The sequence below is a fragment of the Loxodonta africana genome, chromosome 8 (genome assembly GCF_030014295.1).
Source record: "Loxodonta africana isolate mLoxAfr1 chromosome 8, mLoxAfr1.hap2, whole genome shotgun sequence".
In the NCBI taxonomy this organism is placed as follows: domain Eukaryota; kingdom Metazoa; phylum Chordata; class Mammalia; order Proboscidea; family Elephantidae; genus Loxodonta; species Loxodonta africana.
Genome location: NC_087349.1, coordinates 13502313 through 13514800, shown reverse-complemented (window position 1 = coordinate 13514800; position 12488 = coordinate 13502313). Strand labels below are relative to the sequence as shown.

The following is a 12488-nucleotide window of genomic DNA, read 5'->3' as shown; positions in this document are numbered from 1 at the left end:
TTTGTCTTTCATTTCTTATTTCTGTGAGACTTGCATCGTCCCAGTAAGGGACACACACAATGCCTAATTCACTTATGATGGAGGACAATTCCAGCACTCTGACAAGCATTGGGGTGGTAGAATGGCCAAGCAGAGAGGGTCTATGATGAGCGATTCTTCTTTTCCAGCCCAGGCAAATGGATGTCCAGGAAGAGGGGAGACAAAAGTCTAGGTAAAGCTACTGATGTATTTATTTTAAATATAAAAGGTTAATGGGTGATGCATTAGTTTCCTAGGGCTGCACCAAAAAAAATACCACATAGAAATTTATTATCTCATAGTTCTGGAGTCTAGAAGTATGAATTCAGGGCCTTGCTCTCTCCAAAGGCTTTACGGGAAGATTGTTTCTTGTCTCTCAGCTTTTAGTAGCCCTGGGCATTCCTTGCTTCTTCACATGGACTTCGTCTGTCTGTCTCTGTGTCTTTTCTCTTTATAGGACACCACTCAGACTGGATTAGGACCCACCCTACTCTGGTATGACCTCGTGTTAACTTAACCGATAACATCTTCAAAGACCCTATTGTCAAACAAGTCCTTGTTCACAAGTACCAGGTAGTAGGACTTCAACATATCTTTTGGGGGGGAGGGGGCGCAATTCAATTTCTACAGGTGGAGGGCAAATAACTATGGGTGTATCATTTGAAATCTTTTTCACTTAAAGCAGCAAATAGGATGCTCCTCAAATGTCCAGTCCCGATTAAAGAGTGAGGCACCCCCGGGAATGATTATCAGGCAGTAGGTATGTTGGTTGTCACTATAATGTGGTCAAACATTCAAGTCCCCACTGTATTTCATAGCAAACACCGGTATTTTGAAGGAAGTACCCTAGACAGGCTAAATCTGTACATAAATGCTCTTCTGGGTATAAAACAATAGCTTTGTGTTTTTCTTTTTAGGGTCAGTATTTGGAGTTTATGTGAAGGCAGTGGGACTGTATCTACCTATGCTCCCTCTGCTTGATGACTTTCTTAGACTGAACACAATCTCAGGTAAAACCCATTGAAATGCACAGGGTTTGATTAATTGTCAATCAATAAACAAAGTGGGAAATGAAAGGGAAGAAAAGATCCTTAAGCCAAACATTCTCAACAGCAACTGTTTTTCCCTTTACTGAGTTATCAAGGCTTTATTATTAAAAAATGGACTCCAACCACACTGGAATGCCTGGGTATTCTTGGCAAAGCTACCTACCTGGCAAAGCTAGCTTACAGGTTGCTCTTGGTGAGTGTCACTCACAGGTGTGGGGGCTTCAGGGCCACGCTAGGGGTGGGCGAGCCCAAGTGAATAGCTCATCGGGGAACCAGATGCAGGACATAAAATAGGGGACAAGGTGGATGAACCATTAATGGCTTGATGGGTCATTATCCTTCATCATTTTGGCAGAATCCAACACTAGGAGGGAGAGAAATACTGGGAGGTGATTGGAATGAAAAAAGGCGAGAGAGTCTGGAGGAATAGTAATGACGGCCTATGAGCTATTTTTTGGTGTTTTGGAAAATCTAAGAGAAATTGTACATGTATACAAAATAACGTTGTACAGCCTAATTAAAATGCCAAGTCTCTTTGCTTTTGGCCGGGACTGCCTAAATTCGTTTTTTTTTTTTAATTAACTTTTATTGAGCTTCAAGTGAACGTTTACAAATCAGTTCAGACTGTCACATGTAAGTTTAAATACACCTTACTCCGTACTCCCACTTGCTCTCCCCCTAATGAGTCAGCCCTTCCAGTCTCTCCTTTCGTGACAATTTTGCCAGCTTCCAACTCACTCTATCCTCCCATCCCCCCTCCAGACAGGAGATGCCAACACAGTCTCAAGTGTCCACCTGATATAATTAGCTCACTCTTCATCAGCATCTCTCTCCTACCCACTGTCCAGCCCCTTTCATGTATGATGAGTTGTCTTCGGGAATGGTTCCTGTCCTGAGCCAACAGAAGGTTTGGGGACCATGACCGCCAGGATTCCTCTAGTCTCAGTCAGACCATTAAGTATGGTCTTTTTATGAGAATTTGAGGTCTGCATCCCACTGATCTCCTGCTCCCTCAGGGGTTCTCTGTTGTGCTCCCTGTCAGGGCAGTCATCGATTGTGGCCGGGCACCAACTAGTTCTTCTGGTCTCAGGATGATGTAGGTCTCTGGTTCATGTGGCCCTTTCTGTCTCTTGGGCTCATAGTTATCGTGTGACCTTGGTGTTCTTCATTCTCCTTTGCTCCAGGTGGGTTGAGACCAATTGATGCATCTTAGATGGCCGCTTGTTAGCATTTAAGACCCCAGACGCCACATTTCATAGTGGGATGCAGAATGTTTTCATAATAGAATTATTTTGCCAATTGACTTAGAAGTCCCCTTAAACCGTGGTCCCCAAACCCCTGCCATTGCTCCGCTGGCCTTTGAAGCCTTCAGTTTATCCCAGAAACTTCTTTGGTTTTGATCCAGTTCAGTTGAGCAGACCTTCCATGTATTGAGTATTGTCCTTCCCTTCACCTAAAGCAGTTCTTATCTACTAATTAATCAATAAAAAACCCTCTCCCACCCTCCCTCCCTCCCCGCCTCGTAACCACAAAAGTATGTGTTCTTCTCAGTTTATACTATTTCTCAAGATCTTATAATAGTGGTCTTATACAATATTTGTCCTTTTGCCTCTGACTAATTTCGCCCAGCATAATGCCTTCCAGGTTCCTCCATGTTATGAAATGTTTCACAGATTCGTCACTGTCCTTTATCGATGCATAGTATTCCATTGTGTGAATATACCACAATTTATTTAACCATTCATCCGTTGATGGACACCTTGGTTGCTTCCAGCTTTTTGCTATTGTAAACAGAGCTGCAATAAACATGGGTGTGCATATATCTGTTTGTGTGAAGGCTCTTATTTCTCTAGGGTATATTCCGAGGAGTGGGATTTCTGGGTTGTATGGTAGTTCCATTTCTAACTGTTTAAGATAACGCCAGATAGATTTCCAGAGTGGTTGTACCATTTCCTAAATTCATTTTTGTAACACCGTCGTCCCTTGGTATCTGAGGGGAATTGACTCCAGAGCCCCTCACAGATACCAAAATCCTCGGAAAATCAAGCCCCTTATATAAAATGGGGAAACCCTGGTGGCGTAGTGGTTAAGCACTCCGGCTGCTAACCAAAGGGTGGGCAGTTTGAATCCGCCAGGCGCTCCTTGGAAGCTCTATGGGGCATTTCTACTCTGTCCTGTAGGGTCGCTACGAGTCGGAATTGACTGGAAGGCACTGGGTTTGGTTTATGGTATATAAAATGGCGTAATATCTGCATATGACCTCCGTGCATCCTTCTGTACACTTTAAATCATCTCTAGGTTGCTCATAATACCTAAGACATTGTAATTGCTATGTAAATAGTTGTCATACTGTATTGCTCAGGGAATAATGACAAGAAGCAGGAGAATAATGCTCAAACAAGTGCTAGAGAGAGACTGAGAGTCCATGAATAGCTGGAGGCTACAGCAGGGTGTGCCTACCAGTCACTTCATTCACGTGGATTCGGCAGAGTGCTTGGCACATGGCAAATCCAAGTTTTGCTTTTTGGAACTTTCTTTTTTTCCCCAAATATTTTTGATCCATGGTTGGTTGAATCTGTGGATGGGGGGGGGAAGAGGGGGACCGACTGTATATTTATCTAAATCTATCCAGAGTTGGAAGCCCTGGCGGGGTAGTGGCTAAGTGCTACGGCTGCTAACCAAAGTGTCAGCAGTTCGAATCCGCCAGGCGCTCCTTGGAAGCTCTAAGGGGCAGTTCTACTCTGTCCTATAGGGTCGCTATGAATCGGAATTGACTCGACGGCACTGGGTTTGGTCTTTTCTTTTGGTATCCAGAGTTAGGATTGGAAGCTGTATTTGTTAGATTAATTAAAAGTGGAATAATGAATGACTACTTAACATGGGTATCTTTGTAGACAACATCTCTCAAATCATGAAGTCTATGGAGGAAACGCTAAGGGGAGCTTTGGTGGTGAGTGCTTGATAGATTTTGCCCTGGAGAAGGGAGATCTTCCTTGGAAGACCTGGTGAGTTTCTGCCGTGCCATGGGGCCTCATGAATGCTCACTTTATTCTGCTTACAAGACAAATATATCTCAGGCTTTCTGAATTGAGATGCATCTGAGCTAAGCAAATATAAAAAAAGTCAGCCAAAGGTAAGTGATATTTTCCATCCCTAAATAGTATTAATTTTACAAGAGAAATTCTTTTTTATAAGGCTCAGGACTTACTTCTTATAATTGGGTATACAAGATGGATTATTAGATAATAGCCCCTACCTTTATGGAATACATGGGTTGGAAAAAAGGACTTCAGGAGCCCTTATTGTGCTATTGCCCAGCTTCATCTTTCTGGGAGAGCAGGATATCACTTGAAGAAATGTCCTATCTGTCTTCTTAGATAGAGAGCTGTTATCGAATTGACCCCGACTCATGGCAAACTTCTACACAACAGAATGAAATGTTGCACAGACCTGCGTCATCCTCATAATCACCTACATTTCAAGTCTATCATTGCAGTTATTGTGCCAGTCTGTCTCACTAAGGGTCTCCCTTGCCCTCACTGGCTCTCTAGTTCATCAGACACGATGTTCTCCTCCACTGATCGATCCTTCCTGATGACATGTTCAAAGCAAGTGAGGCAGACAATGTTCTGTTGTGATCTATAGGGTTTTCACTGGCTAATTTTTGGAAGTAGATTGCTAGGCCTTTCTCCCTAATCTGTCTTAGTCTGGAAGCTCTGCTGAAACCTGTCTGCCCTGAGCAACCCTGCTGATATTTGAAATATCAGTGGCATAGCTTCCAGTATCACAGCAACATGCAAGCCAGTACAGTATGTCAAACTGAGAGACACGTGGTGGTCTGTCTTCTTACCCAGGTCAAAATCCAGTATTAGAAAATACAATGAGAATGAAGGGAAATCCCTTTTGATTATTCAGACAAAAATTTTTTGATGTATATTTATGTATAAGACTTTTTAAAATGTAAGTGTCCAGAAGGGGTGACCCAGGGTATTTATTTCATGCTATTGTTATTGTCCTGTACTGTTGAGTCGATTCTGACTCATAGTGACCATGTAGGACAGAGTAGAACAGCCCCTTAGGTTTTCCAAGGCTGTCATCTTTAGGAAGATGATTACCACATTTTTCTCCCCTGAAATGGCTGGCGACGATTTTTGGTTAACAGCTGAGAGCTTAACCATTGCTCCACCGTGTTATAGTAAAATCATGCAATTAAAAGTTATGGGTCACTGGTATCTACCTCTTTCTAAATTTGATTGCCATAAGATGAACAAGACAGTCACTGGACCATCCCAGAGAGCTAAAGAAGAAGGGAAGGGAAAGAAGCAAAAAGAAGAAACCATGAAACCCAATGGCCTCGCTATTTGATTGAAAGCCAATGGACGCTGGAGAAGAGAAGAGCCACCAGAGTGAGTAGGCAGTGCCACTTAAAAAGACGTGTTCTTTATAAAGTTTCTGCTTCAAGCTTTCTGCTTTTCTCAGTGAAAAAGCAAACAACCAACAAGCAAACACTCACCTTTCCCCTGGGGACTCTTTCTCTCATAACAACTTTGGTTTCCAATCCGGAGTGTGTTTTAGGTGTATCCCAACAGCCTCAGTGGACTCTCAGGCTTCCTTGGTCCTCAGCAGCTCTGTGCTTTAGTGGAGTTCTTTGCATACCAGCCATAGGTCACCTAACTACTACCTTCTGCAGTGTTGGAGCCTGACTCCATGAGTGATGTCTAGCAGCTCCTTTTTCTTTAAAAGGACCAACTTCTGATTTTTTTTTTATTCCAAACAACTTGAATATTGCAGAAGCATCTTTATAAACAGTTGTGGGGTATTTTCATCACTTGGGAGAGTTTCATCATCCTAAGGTAAGGGACATTTAGGAAATTTGCCACCTCTGAGGTAATTCTGATGTCCCCTATCTGCATTAAGGAGAGCAGGGAAGTGTAATTTACTTGTCTGTGAAGGGGGCGTTCCACACAATGCCATTCAATTCAAAAAAACCAAAACTCATTGCCGTCAAGTGGATTCCGACTCATAGCGACCTGATAAGACAGAGTAGAACTACCCCATTGCGTTTCCAAGGAGCGCCTGGTGGATTCAAACTGTCGACATTTTGGCTAGCAGCCATAGCTCTTAACTACTACAACACCAGGGTTTCTGCCATTCAATCACAAGGTAAAAACCAAAAAACCGAAAAAAGGTTGGCAGTTCGAATCCACCAGGCGCTCCTTGGAAGCTCTATGGGGCAGTTCTACTCTGTCCTATAGGGTCGCTATGAGTCAGAATTGACTTGACGGCACTGGGTTTACCAGTCAAAAGAAGAGATTTTTGTGAAAAAATGATCTGATAAGAAATATGTGTGTTAGAAGCAGAGGGGGAGAATACAAGAAAATTTTATTTTTCGTTTTTTGGCCCCAGGTGAGAGATTAAGAAAAGAAACTGATTTTGGATTTGATAACAGCTCTACTCTTCATTCCCTCCCCCTCAAAAAACCAGACCAGCTCTGAGAAAAACTTTAATTAAGTTGGCTCTGAGAAACATCTGGGTTTCTTTATTCCATTTTCCTTTAGTGGGCCTTTGGGGAGCACAGTTATTGAGGCGTGTAGGTTCCTTTTGTTGTCCGACTATATCTGAAAGATTTTATCCATCTTCTCAGAGCCCCTCTTTAACTGATGGCTAGACCAGCTTGCCCTAGGCCTTCTGACCTCTGTGACGTGGTGATGATGCTAAGTAACTCTGTCCACAGCCAGAGCTCACCCTGCAGCCTGTATGTACAACACTCACTTTCAAAGATGGTTGCTGTCAACCACAGAAAGTCTAAGGAAAGAATACAGCTTAAACTGGCTTTTCTTAGAAGAGATGTGTACTTGTGACTCGTGTCCAATCACCCACAAAGCTTACAGCAGTTCAATATTTTTGGTTTCCATCCTTTTATTCTGCTTTCAATTTGGCATTTACTTCGTAAGTAACAGGAAATAAGTGAGGTTATTACAAAGACCCCAGGTTTAAAATAAGAATTTGATTTTAGTACATAATTTTTATGCACCTGGAAGGTTTTAAGCACTGTGTCAAGGTTTTTTTTTTTTTAATGAGCATGCGAATAATCTGAGAGAAGAATTTAAGAAGACGTTCTCAAACATGTTCTATCCTCCAGCACATAGGTAATTTAATAGCTAATTATTCAAAATCCAAGCTTCACATGGAATAAAAATGCAATGTAATTGTTTTGCTGTGTTTGGATGGGGAAGAGGAATAATCCAACAAGTTGGATGAAAAGAAAGTTGATTTTTCAAAGTAATGAAATAATTTGCCTCTCATTAAAAAAAAAAAAAAGATGTTGCAAAACAAAAGAAGTCTTAGGAAAGAATGAAAGTGAGGAACAATGAGGTGGAAAATTGTGCCACAGAAAAAATGGAAATTGTGGAGATTGGTCAGCTTTTTGAAGAGAAGGCTAAGGATCACTACCATCTAGGAAGGGTTTGGTGAAAATAAAAATGACCAACTTTCCCGTCAGCCAAGGACAGGATAAGATGAAGAGAGCTTACCCTAAGGTGGGAGACATTCTGCCTGAATGCAACGAAGACCTTCCGGACTGTGCAGAGATCAAGCACTGGGAGGGACTATTCATGAAGGCTATGTATTTTCTGTCCCTGGAGAACTGAAAGAAGCACAGAGTAAATATTTGTTCTAAATTGTTTACTCGTCTAAAGGCAGAGACATGGACAGATGATTTCTGGAGGTCCCTTGAAGCTTAAGAAATTCTACTCTCTGACAGTTCATTTATTATTGTTTTCCTTTGAGATACATTTTTATGCAATGGGAATTAAGGTTTCGTATCTTGTTTTTTTTTTTATCTTGGTTAGTAGCATTCCCAAGCCCATCCCCATAGTTCTCCATCTTATATATCTCAAAGCTAATCTTTCCCTCCTCCTCCTCCCTCACCACCTCCAGTGTTTACTGATAGTCTGCACATGGCTCCAGTGCTGGCAAGTGTCACGGCTAAATTCTAATCCTCACACCAAGCATCTGAGACCGCCATTCCTACTCTGTTGTTGCTGTTGTTAGGTGCCATCGAGTCGGTTCTGACTCATAGCGACCCTATGCACAACAGAACGAAACACTGCCCCGGTCCGTGCCATCTTCACAATCCTTGTTATGCTAGAGCTCATTGTTGCAGCCACTGTGTCAATCCACCTCATTGAGGGTCTTCCTCTTTTCTGCTGACCCTGTACTCTGCCAAGCATGATGTCCTTCTCCAGGGACTGATCCCTCCTGACAAAATGTCCACAGTATGTAAGACACAGTCTCACCATCCTTGCCTCTAAGGGGCATTCTGGCCACACTTCTTCCAAGACAGATTTGTTCGTTCTTTTGGCAGTCTATGGTATATTCAATATTCTTCTCCAACACCACAATTCAAAGGTGTCAACTATTCTTCGGTCTTCCTTATTCATCGTCCAGCTTTCACATGCATATGATGCGATTGAAAATACCATGGCTTGGGTCAGGCGCATCTTAGTCTTCAGGGTGACATCTTTGCTTTTCAACACTTCAAAGAGGTCCTTTGCAGCAGATGTGCCCAATGCAATGCATCTTTTGATTTCTTGACTGCTGCTTCCACGGGTGTTGATTGTGGATCCAAGTAAAATGCAATCCTTGACAACTTCAATCTTTTCTCCGTTTATCATGATGTTGCTCATTTGTCCAGTTGTGAGGATTTTTGTTTTCTTTATGTTGAGCTGTAATCCATACTGAAGGCTGTGGTCTTTGATCTTCATCAATAAGTGCTTCAAGTCCTCTTCACTTTCAGCAAGCAAGGTTGTGTCATCTGCGTAACGCAGGTTGATAATGAGTCTTCCTCCAATCCTGATGCCCCATTCTTCTTCATATAGTCCAGCTTCTTGGATTATTTGTTCAGTATATGGATTAAATAGGTATGGTGAAAGAATACAACCCTGCCACACATCTTTCCTGACTTTAAACCAATCAGTATCCCCTTGTTCTGTCCGAACAACTGCCTCTTGATCTATGCAAAGGTTCCTCGTGAGCACAATTAAGTGTTCTGGAATTCCCATTCTTCGCAGTGTTATCCATAGTTTGTTGTGATCCACACAGTGAAATGCCTTTGCATAGTCAATAAAACACAGGTAAACATCCTTCTGGTATTCTCTGCTTTCAGCCAGGATCCATCTGACATCAGCAATGATATCCCTGGTTCCACGTCCTCTTCTGAAACCAGCCTGAATTTCTGGCAGTTCCCTGTCGGTATACTGCTGCAGCCATTTTTGAATGATCTTCAGCAGAATTTTGCTTGCGTGTGATATTAATGATATTGTTCTATAATTTCCACATTCGGTTGGATCACCTTTCTTGGGAATAGGCATAAATATGGATCTCTTCCAGTCAGTTGGCCAGGAAGCTGTCTTCCATACTTCTTGGCGTAGGCGAGTGAGCACCTCCAGTGCTGCATCTGTTTGTTGAAACACCTCAACTGATACACCATCTATTCCAGAAGCCTTGTTTTTCGCCGATGCCTTCAGAGCAGCTTGGACCTCTTCCTTCAGTAGCATCGGCTCCTGATCATGTGCCACCTCTTGAAATGGTTGAATATCGACTAATTCTTTTTGGTATAATGACTCCTCCTCTAGATACAGTCAAAATGAAGAAACGGGGACTAAGAGGCTTGCTTCAGCTAGTTGAAGAGACAAAGCAAAACTTTAAACTCTAGTCTTTCTAGTCCAAATTCTGCACTCTTTGAGCATGTCATAAAAGGAGAATGAGAAGCCACTGCTTATCTTAACTCCTAAGCTGTGGAATTTTGGGAACGTTGCTTAACCTTTCTGCCCTCAATGTCCCTGTTACTCTTGTGCCCAGCTCCTCTGTCAGTAGGATACACCAGAGGCCTATGGAGAACTGGAGTCCCAGAGAGGTGCAAAGTGTTAACATGCTTAGCTCCTAACCTAGAGGTTGGAGGTTCAAGTCCAACCAGAGGTGCCTCAGAAGAAAGGCCTGGTAATCTACCTCCAAAAAACCAGCCATTGAAAACCCGACAGAGTCTACTCTGACCCATGTGTGGTCTCCATGGGTCAGAGTCAACACAATAGCAACTGTTTTTTTTTTTTTTTTTTTTTTTAATGGAGAACTGGAATGACAACTGAGTTTTTAACCAAACGGGATCTAGCCTGATCTTGAATTAACAGCCTTTTCTGCATGTACCTCATGTTCATCTTTCTCAGGAGAGAAAATCCAATTTCCAAGAGAAAGAAGTCTCGGAGGTGGTTGGCTTTCCCTGTGTCCAGCCTGTACATAATTCCTATTGAGTCACGTGATCTATCCTGATAATTGATGTGGCCAGGGTGCCAGGTGGGCAATGTTCCTGCACGTGGCATAAGCCACGGAAAGTCTATAGAAAGAGTACAGCTTGAAGTGGCTTTTTTGAAGGGGTGTGTGTTTGTGACTCCTGCCCAGTACATCACTCACAAAACTTAGTGTTCGTGGGATATCTGGTGCCATGGATTGAATTTTATCTCCCCAAAATATGTATTGAAGTCCTGGCCCCTCACCTGTGGATGTGATCCTGTCTGGAAATAGGGGCTTTCTTTTGTTATGTTAAGGAGGTCATACCGGGGTAGGGTGGGTCCTCAACCTAATCACTTCTGAGTTATAAAAAGACCAGAGTAGACACAAACACACATATGGGAGGAAGACAGACAGTGGAGACAGATGCTTCTACAAGCCCAGGAATGCCAAGGATTGCTGGCAGGTGCCAGAGACTAGGAGAGAGGCCCACAGAAGCAATCAACTTGACCAACACCCTGATTTGGACTTTCAGCCTCCAGAACTATGAGATAATAAATTTCTGTACTTCAAAGCCATACACTTGTAGTATTTTTCGTTATGGCAATACTAGATTACAAAGATACCTGGAGATCATCTAGTTCAGGGTAGGTAAATATCTTGTAACTTATATTCTATCCCCAATTGACTGATTTGGTTTCTTGGAAGACAGTGAGGTGAAGATTTGGGGAGTAGGTCCAGGCTCATTCTGCTGCAGTCATGACAGGATGGGAAAGCATTGCGTCTCATAATTGCCTTCCCTAATGCACTCATTTTCATTTTATACCCAAGAGAACTACAATCTAGATAGGTGGCTGTCCTGGCCAATAACGGGTACATGAATATCAACTACAGTAAACTCTTCCAGAGTGCTATAAAGCATCCAAAAAATTCAACTGCATAAAATTCAGAGCCCCCTTATTGCAAGGAAAACAAGAGACAATATCTTTCAGTCAGCCTTCTATTTGTTGAAAAAAAAAAAAAGTAAAAAATCTTTGAGTTGTGTAGAAATGGAGCAATCATTATAATCAGAATGTATACTGGCCATTGATTTCTTGTCTCTCTTCTTCCTACTGCAGAAGATAAGAACATCAGCCTGCCTCTTTTGGGAAAGTGGATGGGGAGCCCATTGCCAATGGCTCTATATTCCAATTAACATCATCACGGGGCACGCTATCCTTGCGGTATTACTGTCCTTCTGGGAATGGATTGTCTTAATTTCAGCCAAAATCGCTAAGGTAATAGAAAGAACTTGACAACCAGCCTCAGAAGGATCATGATATGCTTTAGATCACTTCTCAAATATTTACTTTTTTCTCTTTAAAACATCTTTGTTTTTCCATTTTGGCTATTTCGCTTCTTAATTATTATTTTTATTATCTGCATATTAGGTTAAGTACATCTTGTAAATATCTGTAGTAAGAATATGTTGATTCAGGGCTTCTCTAAAATATTTTTAAATGGTGTGTTTATTGTTTGTTTTTCTTGGGCAGAAATTCAGCATATGAAACAAACTTTCTGAAGTGAGAAAGTCACCTATGTGATGCATCCATGTGTTTAGATTGAGTTACTGTCAAAATATATTAAATGCTTAAGAAAAACTACAGGAATTGAGTACTTTCAGAATGAAATTTCTTTGTATTGTGCATTTCCTTTAATGTCTATTATAGAAAAAACTTTACTGATAAATACTTTTAACTTAAAAAAAATTCATATCTAAGTTGCAACATTTAAGGTTGTTAGTACAAAACAATATACCTTTTCCATGATAGTTGGTTTACATATTTGACATTAAGATCGAATCTCTTGATGTATGGCTTAATTTCTACTGGTGTGAATCAGAATTTTAAGAAGTCCTGGTGGTACAACAGTTAAGTGCTCAGCTGCTAACAAAAAAGTAGGTGGTTCAAATCCACCCAGCAGGTCTGTGGGAGAAAAGACCTGGCAATCTGCTCCCATAAAGATTACAGCTTAAGAAACTCTGTGGGGCAGATCTACTCTGTCACATGGGGTCACTACGAGTCAAGAATTGACTCAATAGCACCCAACAACAAGGGTAGTGTTTTAGGTTATTCAGGCCAGAGATGAAGCAAATTT

General features: G+C 41.8%; 1 long non-coding RNA gene across 1 annotated transcript in view; it reads left to right on the top strand.

Moving 5' to 3' along the window:
* The first annotated feature begins 624 nt into the window (after positions 1-624).
* The window catches only part of LOC111747729 (uncharacterized), a 30267-nt gene continuing 18403 nt past the window's right edge, over positions 625-12488 (top strand). The window contains exons 1-5 of the long non-coding RNA XR_002783684.2: positions 625-778; positions 936-1028; positions 3962-4072; positions 5331-5473; positions 11471-11629. This is a non-coding gene — a long non-coding RNA (uncharacterized LOC111747729). The remainder of the gene's footprint in view (positions 779-935; positions 1029-3961; positions 4073-5330; positions 5474-11470; positions 11630-12488) is intronic.